At 40.1% G+C, this 17,143-nt stretch overlaps 1 pseudogene across 1 annotated transcript; it reads right to left on the reverse strand.

Moving 5' to 3' along the window:
* Window positions 1-371: 371 nt before the first annotated feature.
* Window positions 372-15,219, reverse strand: LOC308404236 (glutathione hydrolase 5 proenzyme-like; annotated as a pseudogene). The gene is made up of 12 exons (XR_013974676.1): window positions 14,884-15,219; window positions 13,899-14,026; window positions 13,717-13,824; window positions 7,131-7,308; window positions 6,888-7,042; window positions 6,513-6,659; window positions 6,248-6,378; window positions 5,195-5,370; window positions 4,937-5,028; window positions 1,673-1,779; window positions 1,393-1,503; window positions 372-1,306 (listed from the first exon to the last, which is right to left on the reverse strand). The product of XR_013974676.1 is annotated as a glutathione hydrolase 5 proenzyme-like (transcript).
* Window positions 15,220-17,143: the final 1,924 nt, after the last annotated feature.

Genomic DNA, 17,143 nt, shown 5'->3' on the forward strand with positions numbered 1-17,143 from the left:
GCACATTTCATTTATAATGTTGTAAATCCAAGCCCATTATGTATTCATGATTTGAATCCTGGGTTGTGTGAAATCTCAGAAATGCACCCTAGACAAAGTGAATCTGTGAACTAAGGTGTAGGTGTGTTAGATCATGTTGTGGTGATCCTTGGGTTGGGGGAAGGGTGTTCATATTGGAGTGCAAAATTAAAACCAATGGAAGATGGACAAGAAAAGTTCAAAGCCATCAGGTCCTCAGTTTAGAAAAAAGAGAAAAGAAGAGGAGGAGAAACGAGCAAAAGATGCAGGTAAGCAGATGTGTCATTGAATAATGGCAGGTCATCCTGAAACAATCAGAATACTTTATTAATCATAAACAGACAGGAGCTCAGACAGATACTGAGGTAAAAAAGAAAACCTGCCTCACAAACTGCTTGTCAGATTAACTTTTACCCTGAGCACATCAGCAGAATTACCCACACTTTATAAGAGCAAAAACATAGCAGGATTAATGAAGCTCAAAATCTTAATATGAAAACTAAATATAAAAACATAATAATAAAAAACATTGGGTGGGGGCTGGGGGGTTAAACTACAAATCAATTGATAGATAACTTAGGGCTGCCCTAAAGTGTACCCTACTTTATCTCCCTTCTGGACTATCCAGTGGGCTAAAATCTACAAAGTAAACATGAATTTGATGAGACTTGAAAATATGAATTGTTTACTATAACCAAAGATTTCTGCAGTCAGTCTCAACCTGCTGGCCTGCTTTTTAGAAAGAATGCAGGTCAAAGAAACAGGCATGGGCTTCACATTTTGACCTGAAAGCTGTTTCCTTGTTTAGTCAATTCTATATGTATCAAAACCCAAAATAAACAAATATTTAGAAGGTCATATTGATTGTAAAAAAATTGAGGCGGATATCAACAGCAATCCCTACTTTTTAAAAAAAATTACATTTCTAGTTTTTACAGTGCTATCTTTGCACATTTTTGCATGAAATTTGGGATTTAACTGATCTGATCGTTGCATTATGTTTTCAATATTACAAACTTTTTATACACATGAGCAAAGCATGAATGATCTATCAGTTAACAGACGAATATAGATTTACCAATGTTGTAGCTACAGCAGTGTCCATAACCTTAAGACCATGCTGTATAACTGACATCACTGACTCTTGGTCTCAGTAACCAGCAGCTTTGCCTTTTTTCCTTTCATCAGACCATGCAGAGATACAGCTGCCCGCCTTTTCCACAGCGTTAACTGTGTTGTAGAATTTTGCTATTTTATGTCCCTTAGCTTCAAGACCATCAACTACATCCTGCAGGGCAAAGAGGAGAGAGACTCAGATGGAACAAGAGAAGTAGAACTTATTAATTTATCATTTAAATACATTGAATAAATTACCTTTTCAAGCTTGGGTTCAGGTTTTACTTCACTTTTAGAGTCTACAAGAACAACAGGCGTAATAATTGCCTCCTTAAGGCTCTTTCCAAACCAAGGGTGGTTCATGAGCGCCTTGGAGAGAAAAAAAAATGAGATGAGAAAGTGATGATTACAGGATAAATTAGGGTGAAGAATCTTGTTGCTATGATGCAAGCTTTAACAGCAAAGACCAGCATCAGTCCACATCAATTTATTTTATTTAATATGTAACGGCACCTTTGTGTGTACCATGCATACATACCGAGGCCACAGCCGGTGGAATCGTTTCAGAACCAGACCCTCCAATCACCAGCGTCTTCGACGGAGACTTCAGCACAGATGGGGCCATATTGGAGGGAGGCCGCTCCCCTGAGAAATACAACAAAGACCTTGAATGACAAAACTAGAAAACAGAAATCAGTCTGTACACACATATCTGTGCATAAATCATTTACACAAATGTTTCATACACGAATCAGTGACTGTATTTTCATGCAGTATTTTCATACCTGAATTTTTTATACTCTACAACAGGGGTGTCAAACTCCCGGCCTCGAAGGCCAGTGTCCTGCAGGTTTTAGATAAGACTCTGGGTGAACACACCTGAATCAAATGATTAGTTCATTACCAGGCTTCTGGAGAACTCCAAGACATGTTGGCTGTATCCCAATTCAGGGTCTGCAGCCTTAAAGGCCGCATTTTAAGGCCGATTATGTTAAAGTGAATTGTTAAATGTTTGTCATTTTTATGCTTACCATCTCTACATTGTTTTAACTCTGTGATGAAAGAAATTATTTCTTCCCCCCTCCCCAGATTCTCGAGGTTCTGGGTGGGGGCTGTAGTGTTTTATCACAGGCACATCCTTGTGAAGGTCTGTTTGATGTTGGTAAACTTCCTCCCCTTTGTATGGCTTCACTTTGTTATCTAGGGTGAACCATGAATTGGGTGTGGGGGAGACTACCCTCTTTATGACCAAGGATGTTGCTCCTGCTTTTATGCTTTTATGACCCTTTTTGGTCAGCAGGAGAACACACACATACAGTGCCTTGTCTTTGTAACCAAGGGGGGTTATGAGGGGAGGTGTTTGTAAACTATTGTTTATTGTGTGAACGTTTTCAATAAAAGGCAGCGAGAGGAGGCCATCATCGGGGTCACTCGTAAGGAGATTCGAAGTGCGTTTCTGAGATACCGACGAGGCCTCCCTTGCAAGTAAATCGATTGATCGCTGTTGCCTTGTTTTTCTTTCACGGGAATAAGTCCTGGATACAGCAGGGTCTGAGTTTAGACCCAACAGATTACGTCACAGCGACGCGACGAAGGCTGTCCCAATTCAAAGGCTGCTCGAAATGCTGCCCTCAAATGCGTCCTTCATTTCCCTGAATTTTAAGGATGTGGCAGTGTAGACTTCGTGGCCCAACATATCCCATAATGCATAGCATGGCGGTGGGTGTCGATAATTTTGCCAAAAAAAAAAAAAAAAAACGGCGGATGAGGGGCGCCCGAAGAGTAAACTTTAAGTAAGTACTGAATATTATGTCACTTATTTATGTGCAAATGTTTAATAACGAAGAACATTAAACATTACTGTTGGCCACATGTCGGCAAAGTTATGTGACATTAGTGACGTTTGTGCTAACTTGGTTTTAAAGCCTTTACTTTAAAATATACGCCGTTCAATAGCTGAGCTTAATCTCACAGAGAATGATCAAAGCTCATGTAGAAACAAACAAACAAATGAACAAAAAGGTTTCTCCTTCATTCCTGTCAAACAAAGCTGTATGAAACGTTTCCAGCTGTTAGTATCATGGTTGCTAGGCAACCTGGGCAGCGCGACGGAGGCTAGACCGTCCCATTTCACAAGCCTCGCACTTCCGGCCTCAGCGGTCTTTGATTACGCGGCCCTTGTGGACCGTTAAGGCTGCGTACTTTAAGGCTGCAGACCCTGAATTGGGATACAGCCGCTGAGGAGGTAATTTATCTGTGTTTGATCAAGGACACATGTAAAATCTGCAGGACACTGGCCCTCAAAGCCTGGAGTTCGACACCTGTGCTCTACAAACAAGTTTAGAATTGCATCCGCCCATGCTTATCAACAAATGATGAAAGTGCACACACAACAAGTGAGTTATCTCTACTGAATCTGTATCAAACTAAAGTGAAATGTCTTTCAAAGTGCAGCTATTACTGAGACTCTGTCAGTGTGTTAGATTAATGTTTGAATGATGCTATGTCCAAACTGAATTATACAGAACCTTGAACACACTTGAATCAATATTATAGATCTATATATAGATTCATCCATCGATTATCTTCAGCTTATCCTTCTCAGGGTTGCAGGGGTGGTGGAGCCAATCCTAGCTACCATAGGGCGAGAGGCAGGGTAAACCGAGGTCAGGTCGCTAGCCGGATGCAGCGCTAACACAGAGAGACACTCGCATTCACACCTATGGGCAATTTAGATTCACCAATTAGCCTAACCCTACTAACTGCATGTCTTTGGACTGTGGGAGGATGCTGCAGTACCCAGAGAGAACTCACACAAACATGGGGAGAACATGCAAGCTCCACACAAGTGGGATCAAACTCAGGGCCTTCTTGCTATAAGGCAGGGGTGTCAAACTCAAATACACAGTGGGCCAAAATTCAAAACTGGAACAAAGTCGCGGGCTAACATTAATATTTATTGAAATATATTTATTCCTCCAGATATAAGAATGAATCTTTTCTTATGGACTCAAACACGTTTTGCTGAAAAACTGAATATGGAACAAACAAAGCTTAATACTAAACAATATATCTATTAGCTGTATAATACCAGTAGGCCAGCTCTAATAGTAATTTGGTATGGCTTTGCGGGCCAAATGTAATTAGGCTCCGGGCCAAATTTGGCCCGCGGGCCAGAGTTTGACACCTATGCTATAAGGCAACACCGTGCCAGTGTGCTGTCCTCTATATAATTTTAAATGAATATAAATATCCATATACCGTCAAATCACAATGGTACATTTATATTATAAGGTTAACCCACTTCAGTAGAGAGAAACCCCCAACAATAAGAAGAGCCCCTTATGAGCAAGTACTTGGTGACAGTGTGAAGGAAAAACTTCACACAACAACACGTTGACATGGAAACAGATTTTACTACAGCAGTAGTAAAACTGTGCCTGTTCTTGAACATTCAAACATTTTAGAAGGCTATGGTATTAAACAGAAAATGCAATTTTAGTCCAAATTCACATGATGTGTTTCAGTTTGGCAAAACATCGTGGAAATGATCAACAAGTTTAGTTTTTCCATGATCAACAAAATATGATGCGTCACAATGAATTATGAAATGCCATTTTCTCCTCTCATTTCCTCAATGGCACTATTTTGCCATTATTAGAAATTACTTAAAGAAATATGTCCTGTCAGGAAAATAATTTCAGGAAAAAAATTAAACTCTTTGTGTTATTAGTTTTGAAATAATCCACCTTCCTCGTCTAATTACTTGTATTTCATAAAAAGCATCCTACTGATCTCTTACCAGGAGAGACGCTATTAGCTCTACCACAGAAGTCAGACAGCTGGTTGTTGAGAATGATTCCAGTGCTTGGAGAGAGGACCCCGGAGCCGAATCTGTAAACAAAAAAACTAAATTAACTACAAAGCCAAGACACTCTTTGTAGTATAGAAATAGTCTAAAAATAAGTTCCTCCATAATCTCTTAAATCTTCAGTTTCAAGAAAGAAAAATATCTGATAGCTGGTTTCTAGCAGTGAAACAGAATGATGCAGGTACTGACTCATCGTTGATGCTGCTGGTGACAGACACAGCAGATCCATCTTCAGCCAGCACAGATACATGTGTGGTGCCGATGCTGTCCAGATACAAGTTGATGCCAGGATCACGAGTCTTGTCGCTGCTGATCAAGCTTCGTTTGCTGTCTGCAAAGCTATCCTGTGTCAGTTTCTTTGCCATCTGTGTGAAATACAGAGAATTAATAAAATGAATTAATAAAACTAAATAAATATGCACATTACAGAAAATACATTGCTGTCAAGAAATTTATAAAATTGGAGCCAAATGTTAACAGAATTTTGATCATTGATCCATCACTGATGTAAGATGAATGAATGAATGAATACTAGAGGTTATAATATTGGTTAGTGATCAAGCTCAACATATGACTGCCAAAGATAGAGTCTCTGAAATTCAGTCATCTGTGTGAACTACAGAGTATCTGAAAACATCACATTACACAAAATTATACTTATATTTAAATACTAAGATAATAATAACAATAATATATACATACTAAATTAAAGACAAATATTAAGCCAATTTAGGTTTATGTGCTTTTAAAACTTGTATTTATATGTATATGTTTTAAAAGCTACATCACTGCTCAGAATGATGCTGAAATGAAAATGCTGAGACTCAAAGAAATTCTTACAGCACTCTACTGGTTCTCTTCACCCTTAGTGCTTCTATAAGAACTTTAATTGTAAGTAGCAGCCAGGTACTGATAATCAAATGCCCCTGATTGATCATTAACAAAGGTGAACACTTCTGTAAAAACACTTTGTTAACACAAAGTCACAATCTCAACCCAACAAATTAACCTAAAGTCCAACTGTGCAAAACTCAGAGATATTACAAAAAAACCTCAACTCATTATCAGTGTGCATAAACTGACTGTGGTGGGGTGTAGTTTGTGGATGAGCTGCAGGCAAGGGGCGGTTTGTTTTGTGTTTTGTGATGTGGTATTGTTACTTTTAATTGTTTAGTCACTTAAATAGAATCATTCTTTATGCAACAAAGCAGGTGCAAATCTGTAGGATTTTGAGATACTTACTTCATCTGAGCTGAAGTTTGGATCGCTGATATTTGTCTTTAATTCATTGGCAAATTTTAAAGCTTCAATATAACGGTGATAAAACAAAATCTTTTCATCAGTCGTCTTAGGTTCTGATTCCATTTTGTATCCTAAAAATATTTTAAAAAAAAATAATTTTTGGATTGAAAACATCAATTCTTAGTGTATCACATTTGTAAAGATTGATAAGCATCATTTTCCTATATGAATCAAACTCTACATGCTAGAAGCAACAATCAGGAACCTTTCATGATGTTGAGGATGAGGCTGAGGATGGCTCCTCCTGCAGGGGGCGGAGGGAAGTACAGCTTATACTCTCCCAAAGAAATATTCCACGCATCAGTCACATTAGCTTCATACAATTCCAAGTCCTCCCGTGTAAGTTTTCCTCCTGAGCAAGAACAGTGAAACAAATGATTCTGCTGAGTACAAATGAACACAATGCATTTCATAATCAAGAGTTTGAATGGATCGAGACAGATCACAGTGTAGCCTGTGAGGGATCATGTTACAGTTTTCCAAAACCAATAGATTTTTGTAATTTGTAATTAGATCATTGTGCCTGGCAGACATAGAAAACGGTCAGAAAGAGAGCAGGATGAAACCCATCTGATAATACCTTCATTCTGTATGTCACTGGTTAAATTCTTTGCTATTGTTCCGTTGTAAAACACATCTGGTCCCTCGTTTGCGATCAAAGTGTCAGCCAGTTTCTCAAATTTCACAGTATCACCGGTCTTAAGCAGGTTCCCATTTTTATCTAAATATAACTCCCTAAAAGACAAAGACAGTGAAATAAAGCTGAACCATTCATTGTTTGCTCTTTGTATTTTTGAAATCACATTGTGGGTGTATTTCATACCGTAGTGACGTGTTACCAATGCGTGGGATGTGTTGACCTTGGTAGTAAGGAATAGGGAATCCTTCTCTGGCTAATTTGATGGTCGGCTGAAAGAGGTCGGCCCAGGGCAACTTCCCATAAAGCCGGTGTGCCGCTTCATAACCTCGAATTTCCCCAGGAACCCCAATCCATCTGCTACCTGGTTAGATAGATAATGGATAGTCAGTGCTGGAAAGTCCCACATACATTTGCTCGTGTTTTGAGTAAACTGTAAGGTCCTGACCTTTAATGATCTGAGATGACATTTGTTATAATTTGGTGCTTTGTAAATACTCTATTCTATTCTGCTCCATTTCAGAGGGAAATGTGTGTGTTTGTAACTGATTATGTTAGAGATAACATTTTGCATCTTACAGTTATTTTAAGTTTATTTCACTATATTTACACTATTTCTGGCTCAAAGAAGCATTTAGCATATCTTATATTTACTTTTCTTACTGTTTATGCAGCCTGTGTGCAGGAGTGTAGCACAGAACTCTGGGCCATATAAATAAATGTTGTCTGTAGCCCCCTTTCTTTTCTTGATTCATCTTTCTCACACATATTCTAATGTCTAATTTCTTTATTTTTTAATGTCTGCCACAAGTGAACTGCTCCAACTACTCCCAGTTCTTATTGCTGTCCATCCCATACTCAAATGCTGTCAAAAGACGCTTCTTAACAGAGACTATGCTGATTCTACATATGGATCCACAGCTTCCCTTCAAAGTCAACACACTATAGACAATCAGGGAGTAATGCATGAAGGTCATTTGTACTCTGCTGACAGGAACATATGGGACAGGGACATGTGCATCCACAGCAGCCTGTGTCTCTGGCCCCACTTTAGCATCTCACAACATTTCCAGCTTCACCTCCACAGACAGATAATCTGCCAGGGAACGAGTGGAGATTAGCCAAATTAGAAACAATGACTGATAAAGATGGACTTGTGAGGAGAGTTAAGATTGGTCTTGGGGAGGAATTAACATTAATTGAAGACCAGAAAATGGGAAAGATGGGACAGCATTCTGGCAAGCTGTCTATTGTTGAACAGCCCATTCAGTAACTGATCTTGCTCTTAGAAGCTGTTTAATGCGACGATTATATCTATATCTGGCCACAACCAGGCTCTACCACAGGTCGACTGGGTCTACCTTTTTTTTCCCTGTTAGTCAGCATGTTATCCTCAGTAGCCTTTTTTCCTTTATTGATTTTATTGACAGCTTTTTGTCTACATGAGGTGCAGGAACAGTCTGCAGAACAAGGGAAATCATACTTCTTACTCCTCTCAAAGGGAACAAGGTGGGATTTTACATCTTTTAGAAGCTTCTCAAATGTGATCATCAGCAGAGATCTCATTCCATCTGATTTAACTGATTTATTTATTCCATATCACTGGTTTATTTCCCAATTCTCTCACCACCCAAAGAGATTGAGCTGTAAGAGAAATCAGTCTGTTAAACTACAAAAAAAATCTGTGAAAAGAAAATGTTTTTGTTCTTCTGCTTCTTTTATCTGGAAATACAACCTAATCCTGGTCCAGATTGCAAATGCTTGAGTACTCCTTGTGATTTTAAAGCTTGAACGGGTCTTGGTATCACTCATTTAAATGTCAGAAGTCTTCTTCCCAAACTTGATTTCATGAAAATTTGGATGAAAGAGTTATATACTGATATTCTTACATTATCAGCAAAGTGGCTTACAAAATCGGTTACTGACAAAGACATTGCAATAACGCGCTATAATCTTTTCCGTTGCGACCGCACCAGAAAGGGTGGCGGTGTTGCAATTTACGTAAAAAACAAATTCCATGTTACTGTCCAATCATCAGTATCTGTTTGTAAACAGTTTGAACTTCTTGCCCTCAAGCTCTAACTTTTGAAGGGCTATTTTATTACCATTGTGGGCTGTTATAGACCCCCCTCAGCTAGTAGTGAGGCTTTAGTTTCACTTAGTGAAAAACGATCTACTTTAGATTTTAATGAAATTGTGCTGGCTGGAGATTTCAACTGGGACTGGTTGTCTTAGGGTTAGGGTTAATTAATCTAAACTCGCTTTGTGAAACCGAAAACCCAGAGTTTTCGTTAACTCAGGGTATACTTACTCAGAGTTTGCACTAAACCGGCTTCCTGAAATAGGGCCCAGGGCTCGTCGGGGGAGCTACTTAGGAGAATGTTGGAGCTCCCACTGGCGTGGGATCATTGAGTTATCGTACCAAGTTAGTGTGTGTCAGTATATGTCAGTGCTGTTCGTATATACCTGCCGAGGGTTAGTGTTGACGGCTGCTTCTATGGTTTCCCTGCAGGAGGAAGAGTGGTCCAGAAAGGCAGCACGCACGGGGTGTGCGGAAACACAACAGCAGGGAGCACGAACACAGACGTCGGAGGGAAGCATGCACACGGGGTTCAAGGGAGCAACGGGGAGTTATTGTGTTTACAGCTTTTCACTGTAAATAAAGAGCACTGTTTGCATCGCAGAGTCTGCGTTTTGGGTCCTCCTTTCCCCACATCCCCACGGTCTGCCAGCCAGACCATGACATCAGCTCTCCAGTCTACTCAAAAAAAGGGATGCTGCCTGGGCTAAGGCCAGAAAAACCAAATCTGAAGCGGACTGGCTGATTTTTAGACAGCTCAGAAACCGTTCAACTTCCTTAATTTAAAAGGCCAAATCAGAATTCTATCTTTCAAAAACTACTAAACATCTGAACGATCCTAAGAAATTCTGGAAAATAATAAAATCTTCTTATGGAGACATAACTACAAATGAGATGCCAGCCTTTGTCGTAAAAGACTCCTGCACCTTAATGGAGAAATGTGATATTCTAAACTGCTTTAATGAGCTTTTTCATTCTTCAGGATCTCTATTTGAATCTTTATATCCAGATTTAAAACAGCTTAATCAACAGGAGGCTCTCTCTGCAACCACTCAAACTGAATCTTTGGTCCAACCCTTCAGTTTTTCTCCACTAAATGTTTTTGAGGTCCACAGGGCTTTAAATCTGTTGGATCTAAATAAATCTGCAGGACCAGATCAACTTGATCCTTATTGTCTTAAGTTGGCTGCAGATTTTATAGCAGAACCACTAACTTACATTTTTAATCTTAGCCTCTCGAAAGTGAGATCCCTGTAATACAGAAATCTGCCTGTGTTCTCCCTTTGCTGAAAAGAGGTGATCCTTCAGATGTTAATAACTACAGGCCCATATCGAAATTGTGTGTTCTAGCAAAAGTTCTAGATTCAGAGTTCATTAGTGAACAACTGAAAGACTTTTTTGACAAAAATTCAGTTCTTTCCAACATCAGTCAGGATTCAGAAAACAACACAGCACACTAACTGCTGCTATTTAAGTGGTTAATGACATCATTGATTCAATGGACTGCAAACTTCCTCTTTTCTCCCAGTATCCAAGTATCCAAAGAAGTTCCACAGCAGTTCCTCCATATTAGAGCCATTGTTCTTTTCTCTTTACATAAACAACCTTTGTGATAATTTGTCAAATGCTGCATTTCATCTTTATGCAGATGATACAATTATCTATTGTTCATCTCCTTCACCAACCCTGCAATTTCTGCAGTCTGCCTTTGATGTTTTTCAGTCCCATTTAACCCAACTTAAGTTGGTGTTAAATCGATAGAAATACAAGTTCGTGTTATCCTCAAATGGCAAAGAGTTGTTAGCTACATCTCCTAAGATTACAACAATTCAAGGAACTGAAATTGAAATGGTCACATCTTACAAGTATCTAGGGATCATTATAGATCAGAATTTGTCATTTAAAACTCAAATTCAAAGGCTTGTGTCGAAGTTAAAACTAAAACTAAGTTTCTTTTTTAGAAATCAATCCTGTTTCTCCCTCCAAATGAGAAAACACTTGATTCATGCAACTTCTTTACCTTTAATGGATTTTGGTGACCTGCTTTTTATTTTTTAATGCACCTGCTCACTACCTAAAGAGGTTGGATACTGTGTACCATTGTGCTTTACTTTTTATTACTGGTTATGGAAATTGTGTACATCATTGTTCTTTGTATGCTGCTGCTAAATGTCCATCTTTCCATATTTGTAGACTCTCCCATTGGTTGATCTTTATCTATAAACCTCTCCTTGTCATGGTCTCCGTGCCTGCCCGGTCGGCCCCACAAGGCTACAATTGCTGTTGCTGTTTTCTCCCTCTCTGCCTGGGCGGAGCTCACTGTGGGCTCCCGCCCTTGGCCCACACACACACCTGACAACACTCACCCATCATCACCGGGAGCACTATTTGAGGCTGGAACACAGATCCTCTCGTCGCTGGATGATTGTACCCCTAACGTTAGTGTTCTCACAGCTCTTGTGCTTCATATCCGTGACTTGTGATTTGTTGGTGACCTGCCTTCTCGTCTGCTTCAGATCTCCCCCCCCCCCCCCCCCCCCCGGACCTGCGACCTCCCTGCTACGGGAAAGTGTGTGAGTGTGAGCGGAGAAGACGTGAGCGAGTTACCCTGTGATTCCCCTCGGAGTTTTTGGATCCCTTCACTGTACATATATTGCACTGCACTGTAAATAAACCACACCTTGGAGATACCTTACCGCTCTGCGTTGAATCCCTGTACCAGATCGTGACACTCCTTGGGCTGGTTCCATCTTATTTATGTGTTTATATGTGTAAAAACCACAACCAATACAGCCTTCATTCGCACAATATCATACAATTGATTGGCCCAAAAATCAGAACAGAATTGGAGAAAAAGGCTTTTAATTACGCTGCCCCTGCTTCCTGGAATAATCTGCAGGAGGAACTGAAATGATCAGAATTGGTTACCTTGGGGGAGTTTAAGTCTGTCTTAAAGGAACGAGAGAATAACTCTTTTACTCAGTGTCATTGTATTTAATGTCGCTCTTAATTAGATCTGTTATTGTATATTTCTCACATGTTTGTACGGGATATTGTATTTTTTTAAATGTTATATACTTATGTGGTACGTCTATTTTGACTTTTGTTGCCATGATGCCATGGCTCTCTTGGAAATGAAATTTTTAATCTCAATGAGATTTTTTACCTGGATAAAATAAAGGACTAATACTGTATGAAGACCTTATGTGTGGACATTCTCTGCAGACTCGATTAGAGTCTATTAGAGTTGGCTGTACCACAGTCACCTTTCATTATTCTCTGGGCTGCAATTGCTTATTAATCCTTTTTTGTCTTTTAACAAATGCATTTAATAAAGGCATTTTAATATTGGAAATTCCCCTAGGTGGCGGTGTTGCATTTTAAACATAAACATGTTGAATGGGCCAAAGCTCATTCAACAAGGACTGAGGCAAAGTGGAAAACTGTTCTAATGTCAGACAAATCAAATTTTTTTTTAGAAAATGTGGATCCTGCATTCTGGGCTAAAGAGTAAAGGGCTTTAACGTTGTTAAGTGCTGCTGTTTTTGCAGCTTGTTATCAACACTCAATTCAAAACCTCTGAAGGTATGTAATTATTTTACTGCCTATAGAATTGGCTGCTTGCACATCTGGCAATGCACCAGTGCTGAAAGGTGTACACAGGCAACTTGTGCTCCCATCGAGTTGACATCTATTTCAGCAAGACCACGCTAAACCGCATGCTGCATCTATTACAATAGCATGGCTTCACAGAAGAAGTACCTGGGTGTTAAAATGGCCTGCCTGCAGTTCAAACCTTTGACCAAGAAAAAACACATCGAGTGCATCATGAAATGACATATATGACAAAAAGGACCCAGGACTGTGGAGCAGCTATCCTTTGGCAAACAAAAAATGTGGGTTTTTTGACCCAGTATTTGAATTTCTCTGGTCTTGTTATATATTTCTTTGAAGAGGTATAAGATCATTTAGGTTTTTGTTGCTGACTTTATTATTTTTTTTTTTTCCAATAATTATTATTTTCAATAATTAAATAAGAATAGTTGTGCACTCTTTAGTGTATTAGAGTCTTGACTTTAATTCAGTAGATGAGGTTAGAGGTGAGGAGGAGGATGACATTTTAATAAGACACCAATCATGCTGTCTCTTTCCTTCTCTTCTTTGATGACAAGAACCCTCTCAGGTGATAAAACAAAGGTATGATCCTTCATATCTTGAGTTTGACTTGCAGATTAAGGTGCAGAATTTAAAATATATCTCTACAGATAACTGACTACACCTTTAAAACCTTTGTGTTACATCTTGTGTATCATTTGGAGAAAGACCTGTTAAGACCAGTTTGGAGAAAAACCTGACTACTTCAATCTCTCTGGTTGTTTCTGAAACTAAGGAGCATGTATTTCATGGTGTTTATGCTAGATTATTCTGATAGTGTCATATACGACACCGACTCATTGTCTTTAATATCTGCTGACAGCCAAACCCTCTGTAGTGGTTTGCTTTATCTTTTTTCTTTTCTTTTTATATTATCCCAGTTTTGCTTTTTTGAGGAAAGCTGAATGAGGAATGACTCACAGTGTGCATTAGCAGTCACCTGTACAGAATAAATTAGCTGTGTCATAAAGGTGAGTCCAAGAGCAGATTAGACTAAAACCTTATAAATATTAGCATTATGCCAGATAAACAGCCCACCGTGCGGCCACTCCACGGTCCACTCTGTGGTGTTAGGACACGACTTAAGCAGGTCAGAGGTCACGTTGCTGGGGACAGTCTCTCTGGAGGTGATGATTTTCACTTTACCTTTGAAAAGATGACATATTACTACATTAATCCACAGCAGAGCTGAGCAAAGAGTAGCGAGGGTGTCTTGTTACCGGAGCTGTCCATCACAGTGAATATGACCCTGCCTCCAATCCCCATGCACTGTGGGTTCATGATGGAGGTGCACAGCAGCGCAGCAATGGCAGCATCTACTGCAGAGCCATTTTTCCGAAGAATGTCCCTGAAAGAGTTCATCGTTATCACTTTAGTGTTATTGTTATCATGTGTGCACAATTAATTTAATTTTAATCTTCATCAAAATTGTAATGTCCCACAATTAAATTGTCATGACAGAACAAAAAGAACATGCATACTCTCTGTCATATGGACCTGCATGAATAAACTTTCTGAATCCTTTATCATCCGCAACTGAAAATAGTTGTGGATGATTACTATACCTTTCTAATCTGACGTTGTTGTCCCTGGCTCTCTTTCTCTCTCTCTCCCTCCTGCTCTGTTCCTGTGCTACTGCCAGTGTAACTACCGCCCCTCCCCCCTCATCCCAGCGCAAAGCTCAAATGCGGAATGAAGCAAAAAAAAAGTGCAAGAGGGAGAGAGGGTGAGAGAAAGAAAAAGGTGGCCATGTCATTATGTCATTAGTTTTTCTTCTTTTATACCCTTTCTTGCCAGCCACGCTGTGGAGTACTTGGACTCGTGTGATGGAGCATTGTCCTGCATGAAAATCATGTTTTTCTTGAAGGATGCAGACTTCTTCCTGTACCACTGCTTGAAGAAGGTGTCTTCCAGAAACTGGCAGTAGGACTGGGAGGCTCGCGATAAGGAGCCGGCTTGCGTCGTTCACGTCAAAGACCCGGCTCTAAGAGCCATTTCGTTCACAACTGACACATCACTAAGGCACACACAAATTCTTTTTACACATACAAATCCTGATTTACAAGTACAAAATATTTATGACCACAATTTGAGCCCATATGTTCGCAGTTCTTGGAGATTTTTTAGCGTTTGCATTTGGATCAGTGCATAATCGTATGTGTAATGTGAAAAAAAAATGTATCAGAAGTTTCAAATGTTACTCACTTTCCAATCTCCGAACAATTCTCGGAGTCTGCGGCCACTGCAGCTTTTGAGAAACGGCAATTAGGGTCCTCGTCGTCCGACGGGGCAACCTGACCTTTACTTTTACATAACCATACCCCTAACCAAATACCACCAACTATTGCACAACCAAAAAAAAAAACAAAAACAAATCCAGAAGATGGCGTGACCGTTTGGGCTGCATATTTTGGGACACCAAGAGAAGCAAGGTAGTGTCACCATAACCCCCTTGGGGCTATTAGGAGTCGTATTTGCCCCCTCAGTGTTCTTGCTGGTGCGGAAAGTACCACGCTCCTCGTCTGACTCAGACATCGCTGTTTTCTTCTCTGTGTAACCGTCAGTAGTTCACTTCCTCTGAAAGTTTACCGCTTGTTGATGATTCCCCAGACAGCACAGCTACGTGTTGCGCACATATTTCCGCTGTGTGGGCACTGATAGGCGCAGCGTGGCGCAGACGTGTTCATTGGTAAGCAGAGGTATCTGCTACGTCGTTTGACGCTGCTTCTCTCTCTCTGGCCACTCCACACAGAGAGGGGTCCGGTAGCCAGTAGCGGTTTTTGATACGGGCGACACGGGCGGTTGCCCGGGGCGGCATCACGGGCATCGGCAAAAAAAATAAAAAAAGAATGGTCGTACTCATGCTGCCCCGACATCAGCCAGCGCATATTGGGAATGGCACAGGCACCGATCGGTTTTCTATCGCCCATTTCCTGGGAATAAGGACGCCCTTCGTTTGCGAGGTGAGCCTGCTGCTTGCGGCGCAGAGAGGAGAGGGCGGGGCGGCGGGGAAGTGTCTGGCTGGCTGGAGCAGCATCTAATAACCAACCAAAATAAAACTAAATAAAAACAAACCAACAAACACGAAAACACCAAACATTATAATACAGATTTATAATTTGCATGTTTTTCCGAAATTCAGGCGCACCGAGTCAAAGTCAAAGTCAAAGCTGCTGAAGTCAAAGTAAACTTTATACCATACCAACTTTATTTCTAAAGCACTTTAACATAAAACCAGAGTTTCACAAAGTGCTGTACATGTTAATAGCATACGTAAAGAAAATTAAAATGAGATAAAATAGATACAATAAATTGAAACATGTTAAAACAAATTGAGTCAACCCCTCTAATCAATGCCAAAGGCTTCAGCGAATAAATATGTTTTAAGAAGACTTTTAAATTCAGAGAGAGAAGAGGCCTGCCTAACATGCAAGGGCAGATCATTCCACAACTTTGGAGCAGCTACAGCAAAAGCACGATCACCTTTAAATTTATACTTAGTTTTCGGTACCTTAAGGAGCTGCTGATTGGCGGACCTAAGGGAACGGGCAGGTGTATATGGTTGTAGTAGCTCCGAGAGGTAGGGGGGGGGCCAGGCCATTAAGAGATTTAAAAGCAAATAAGAGAATTTTAAAAACAATCCTAAAATGTACAGGTAGCCAGTGGAGTGAAATTAAAATAGGGGTAATGTGCTCAAACTTTTTTGTTCCAGTTAAAAGACGTGCTGCAGCATTTTGCACAACCTGCAGGCGCCTAATGGTCGCATCACTAACCCCAAAATAAAGTGCGTTACAATAATCCAGCCTAGAAGTAACAAAGGCATGGATTACTGTCTGAAAATGCTGTTTCGATAAGATAGGCTTTATTTTGGCTAATTCCCTCAAATGAAAAAAGCTAGATCTTACAACAGCTCTGACCTGGCTTTCAAGTTTAAGATTTGCCTCTATTTTAACTCCCAGATTAGTGATGACTGGTTTAACATACTGTGCCAGTGAACCAAGATCTATAATAGTGGCCTCAGAAGCGCCACCAAAAACCATCACTTCTGTTTTCTGTTCATTAAAATGTAAAAAGTTCAAAGCCATCCAAGTCCTTATTTCATCAAGGCATCTGAGCAGCGGGTCTACTGAGAAGCCATTTATCTTTTTAAGTGGGAAATAAATCTGGGAGTCATCGGCGTAGCAGTGGAAAGAAATCCCATGTTTCCTGAAAATAGACCCAAGGGGTAGGAGACAGAGGCGGAGCCAGACATTTGAAACACCCGGGGCTTAGCCCAAAAGGATAGTATGCATGTGGGATTTTTTTTTCCCTTGGGGGGGGGGGGGGGGGGGGGTAGAAATGACTGAAAGATTAATTGGCTCTGTTTTGAGTTTTGTTCAAAAAAGAATGACTTCATATAGGGAAAAATATATATCACATGTGCAGAACACCTTAAACTAGTTTTTTAATTAAGCAGCAAGGCATA

The sequence above is a fragment of the Rhamphochromis sp. 'chilingali' genome (assembly GCF_963969265.1).
Source record: "Rhamphochromis sp. 'chilingali' genome assembly, chromosome: 10".
In the NCBI taxonomy this organism is placed as follows: Eukaryota; Metazoa; Chordata; class Actinopteri; order Cichliformes; family Cichlidae; genus Rhamphochromis; species Rhamphochromis sp. 'chilingali'.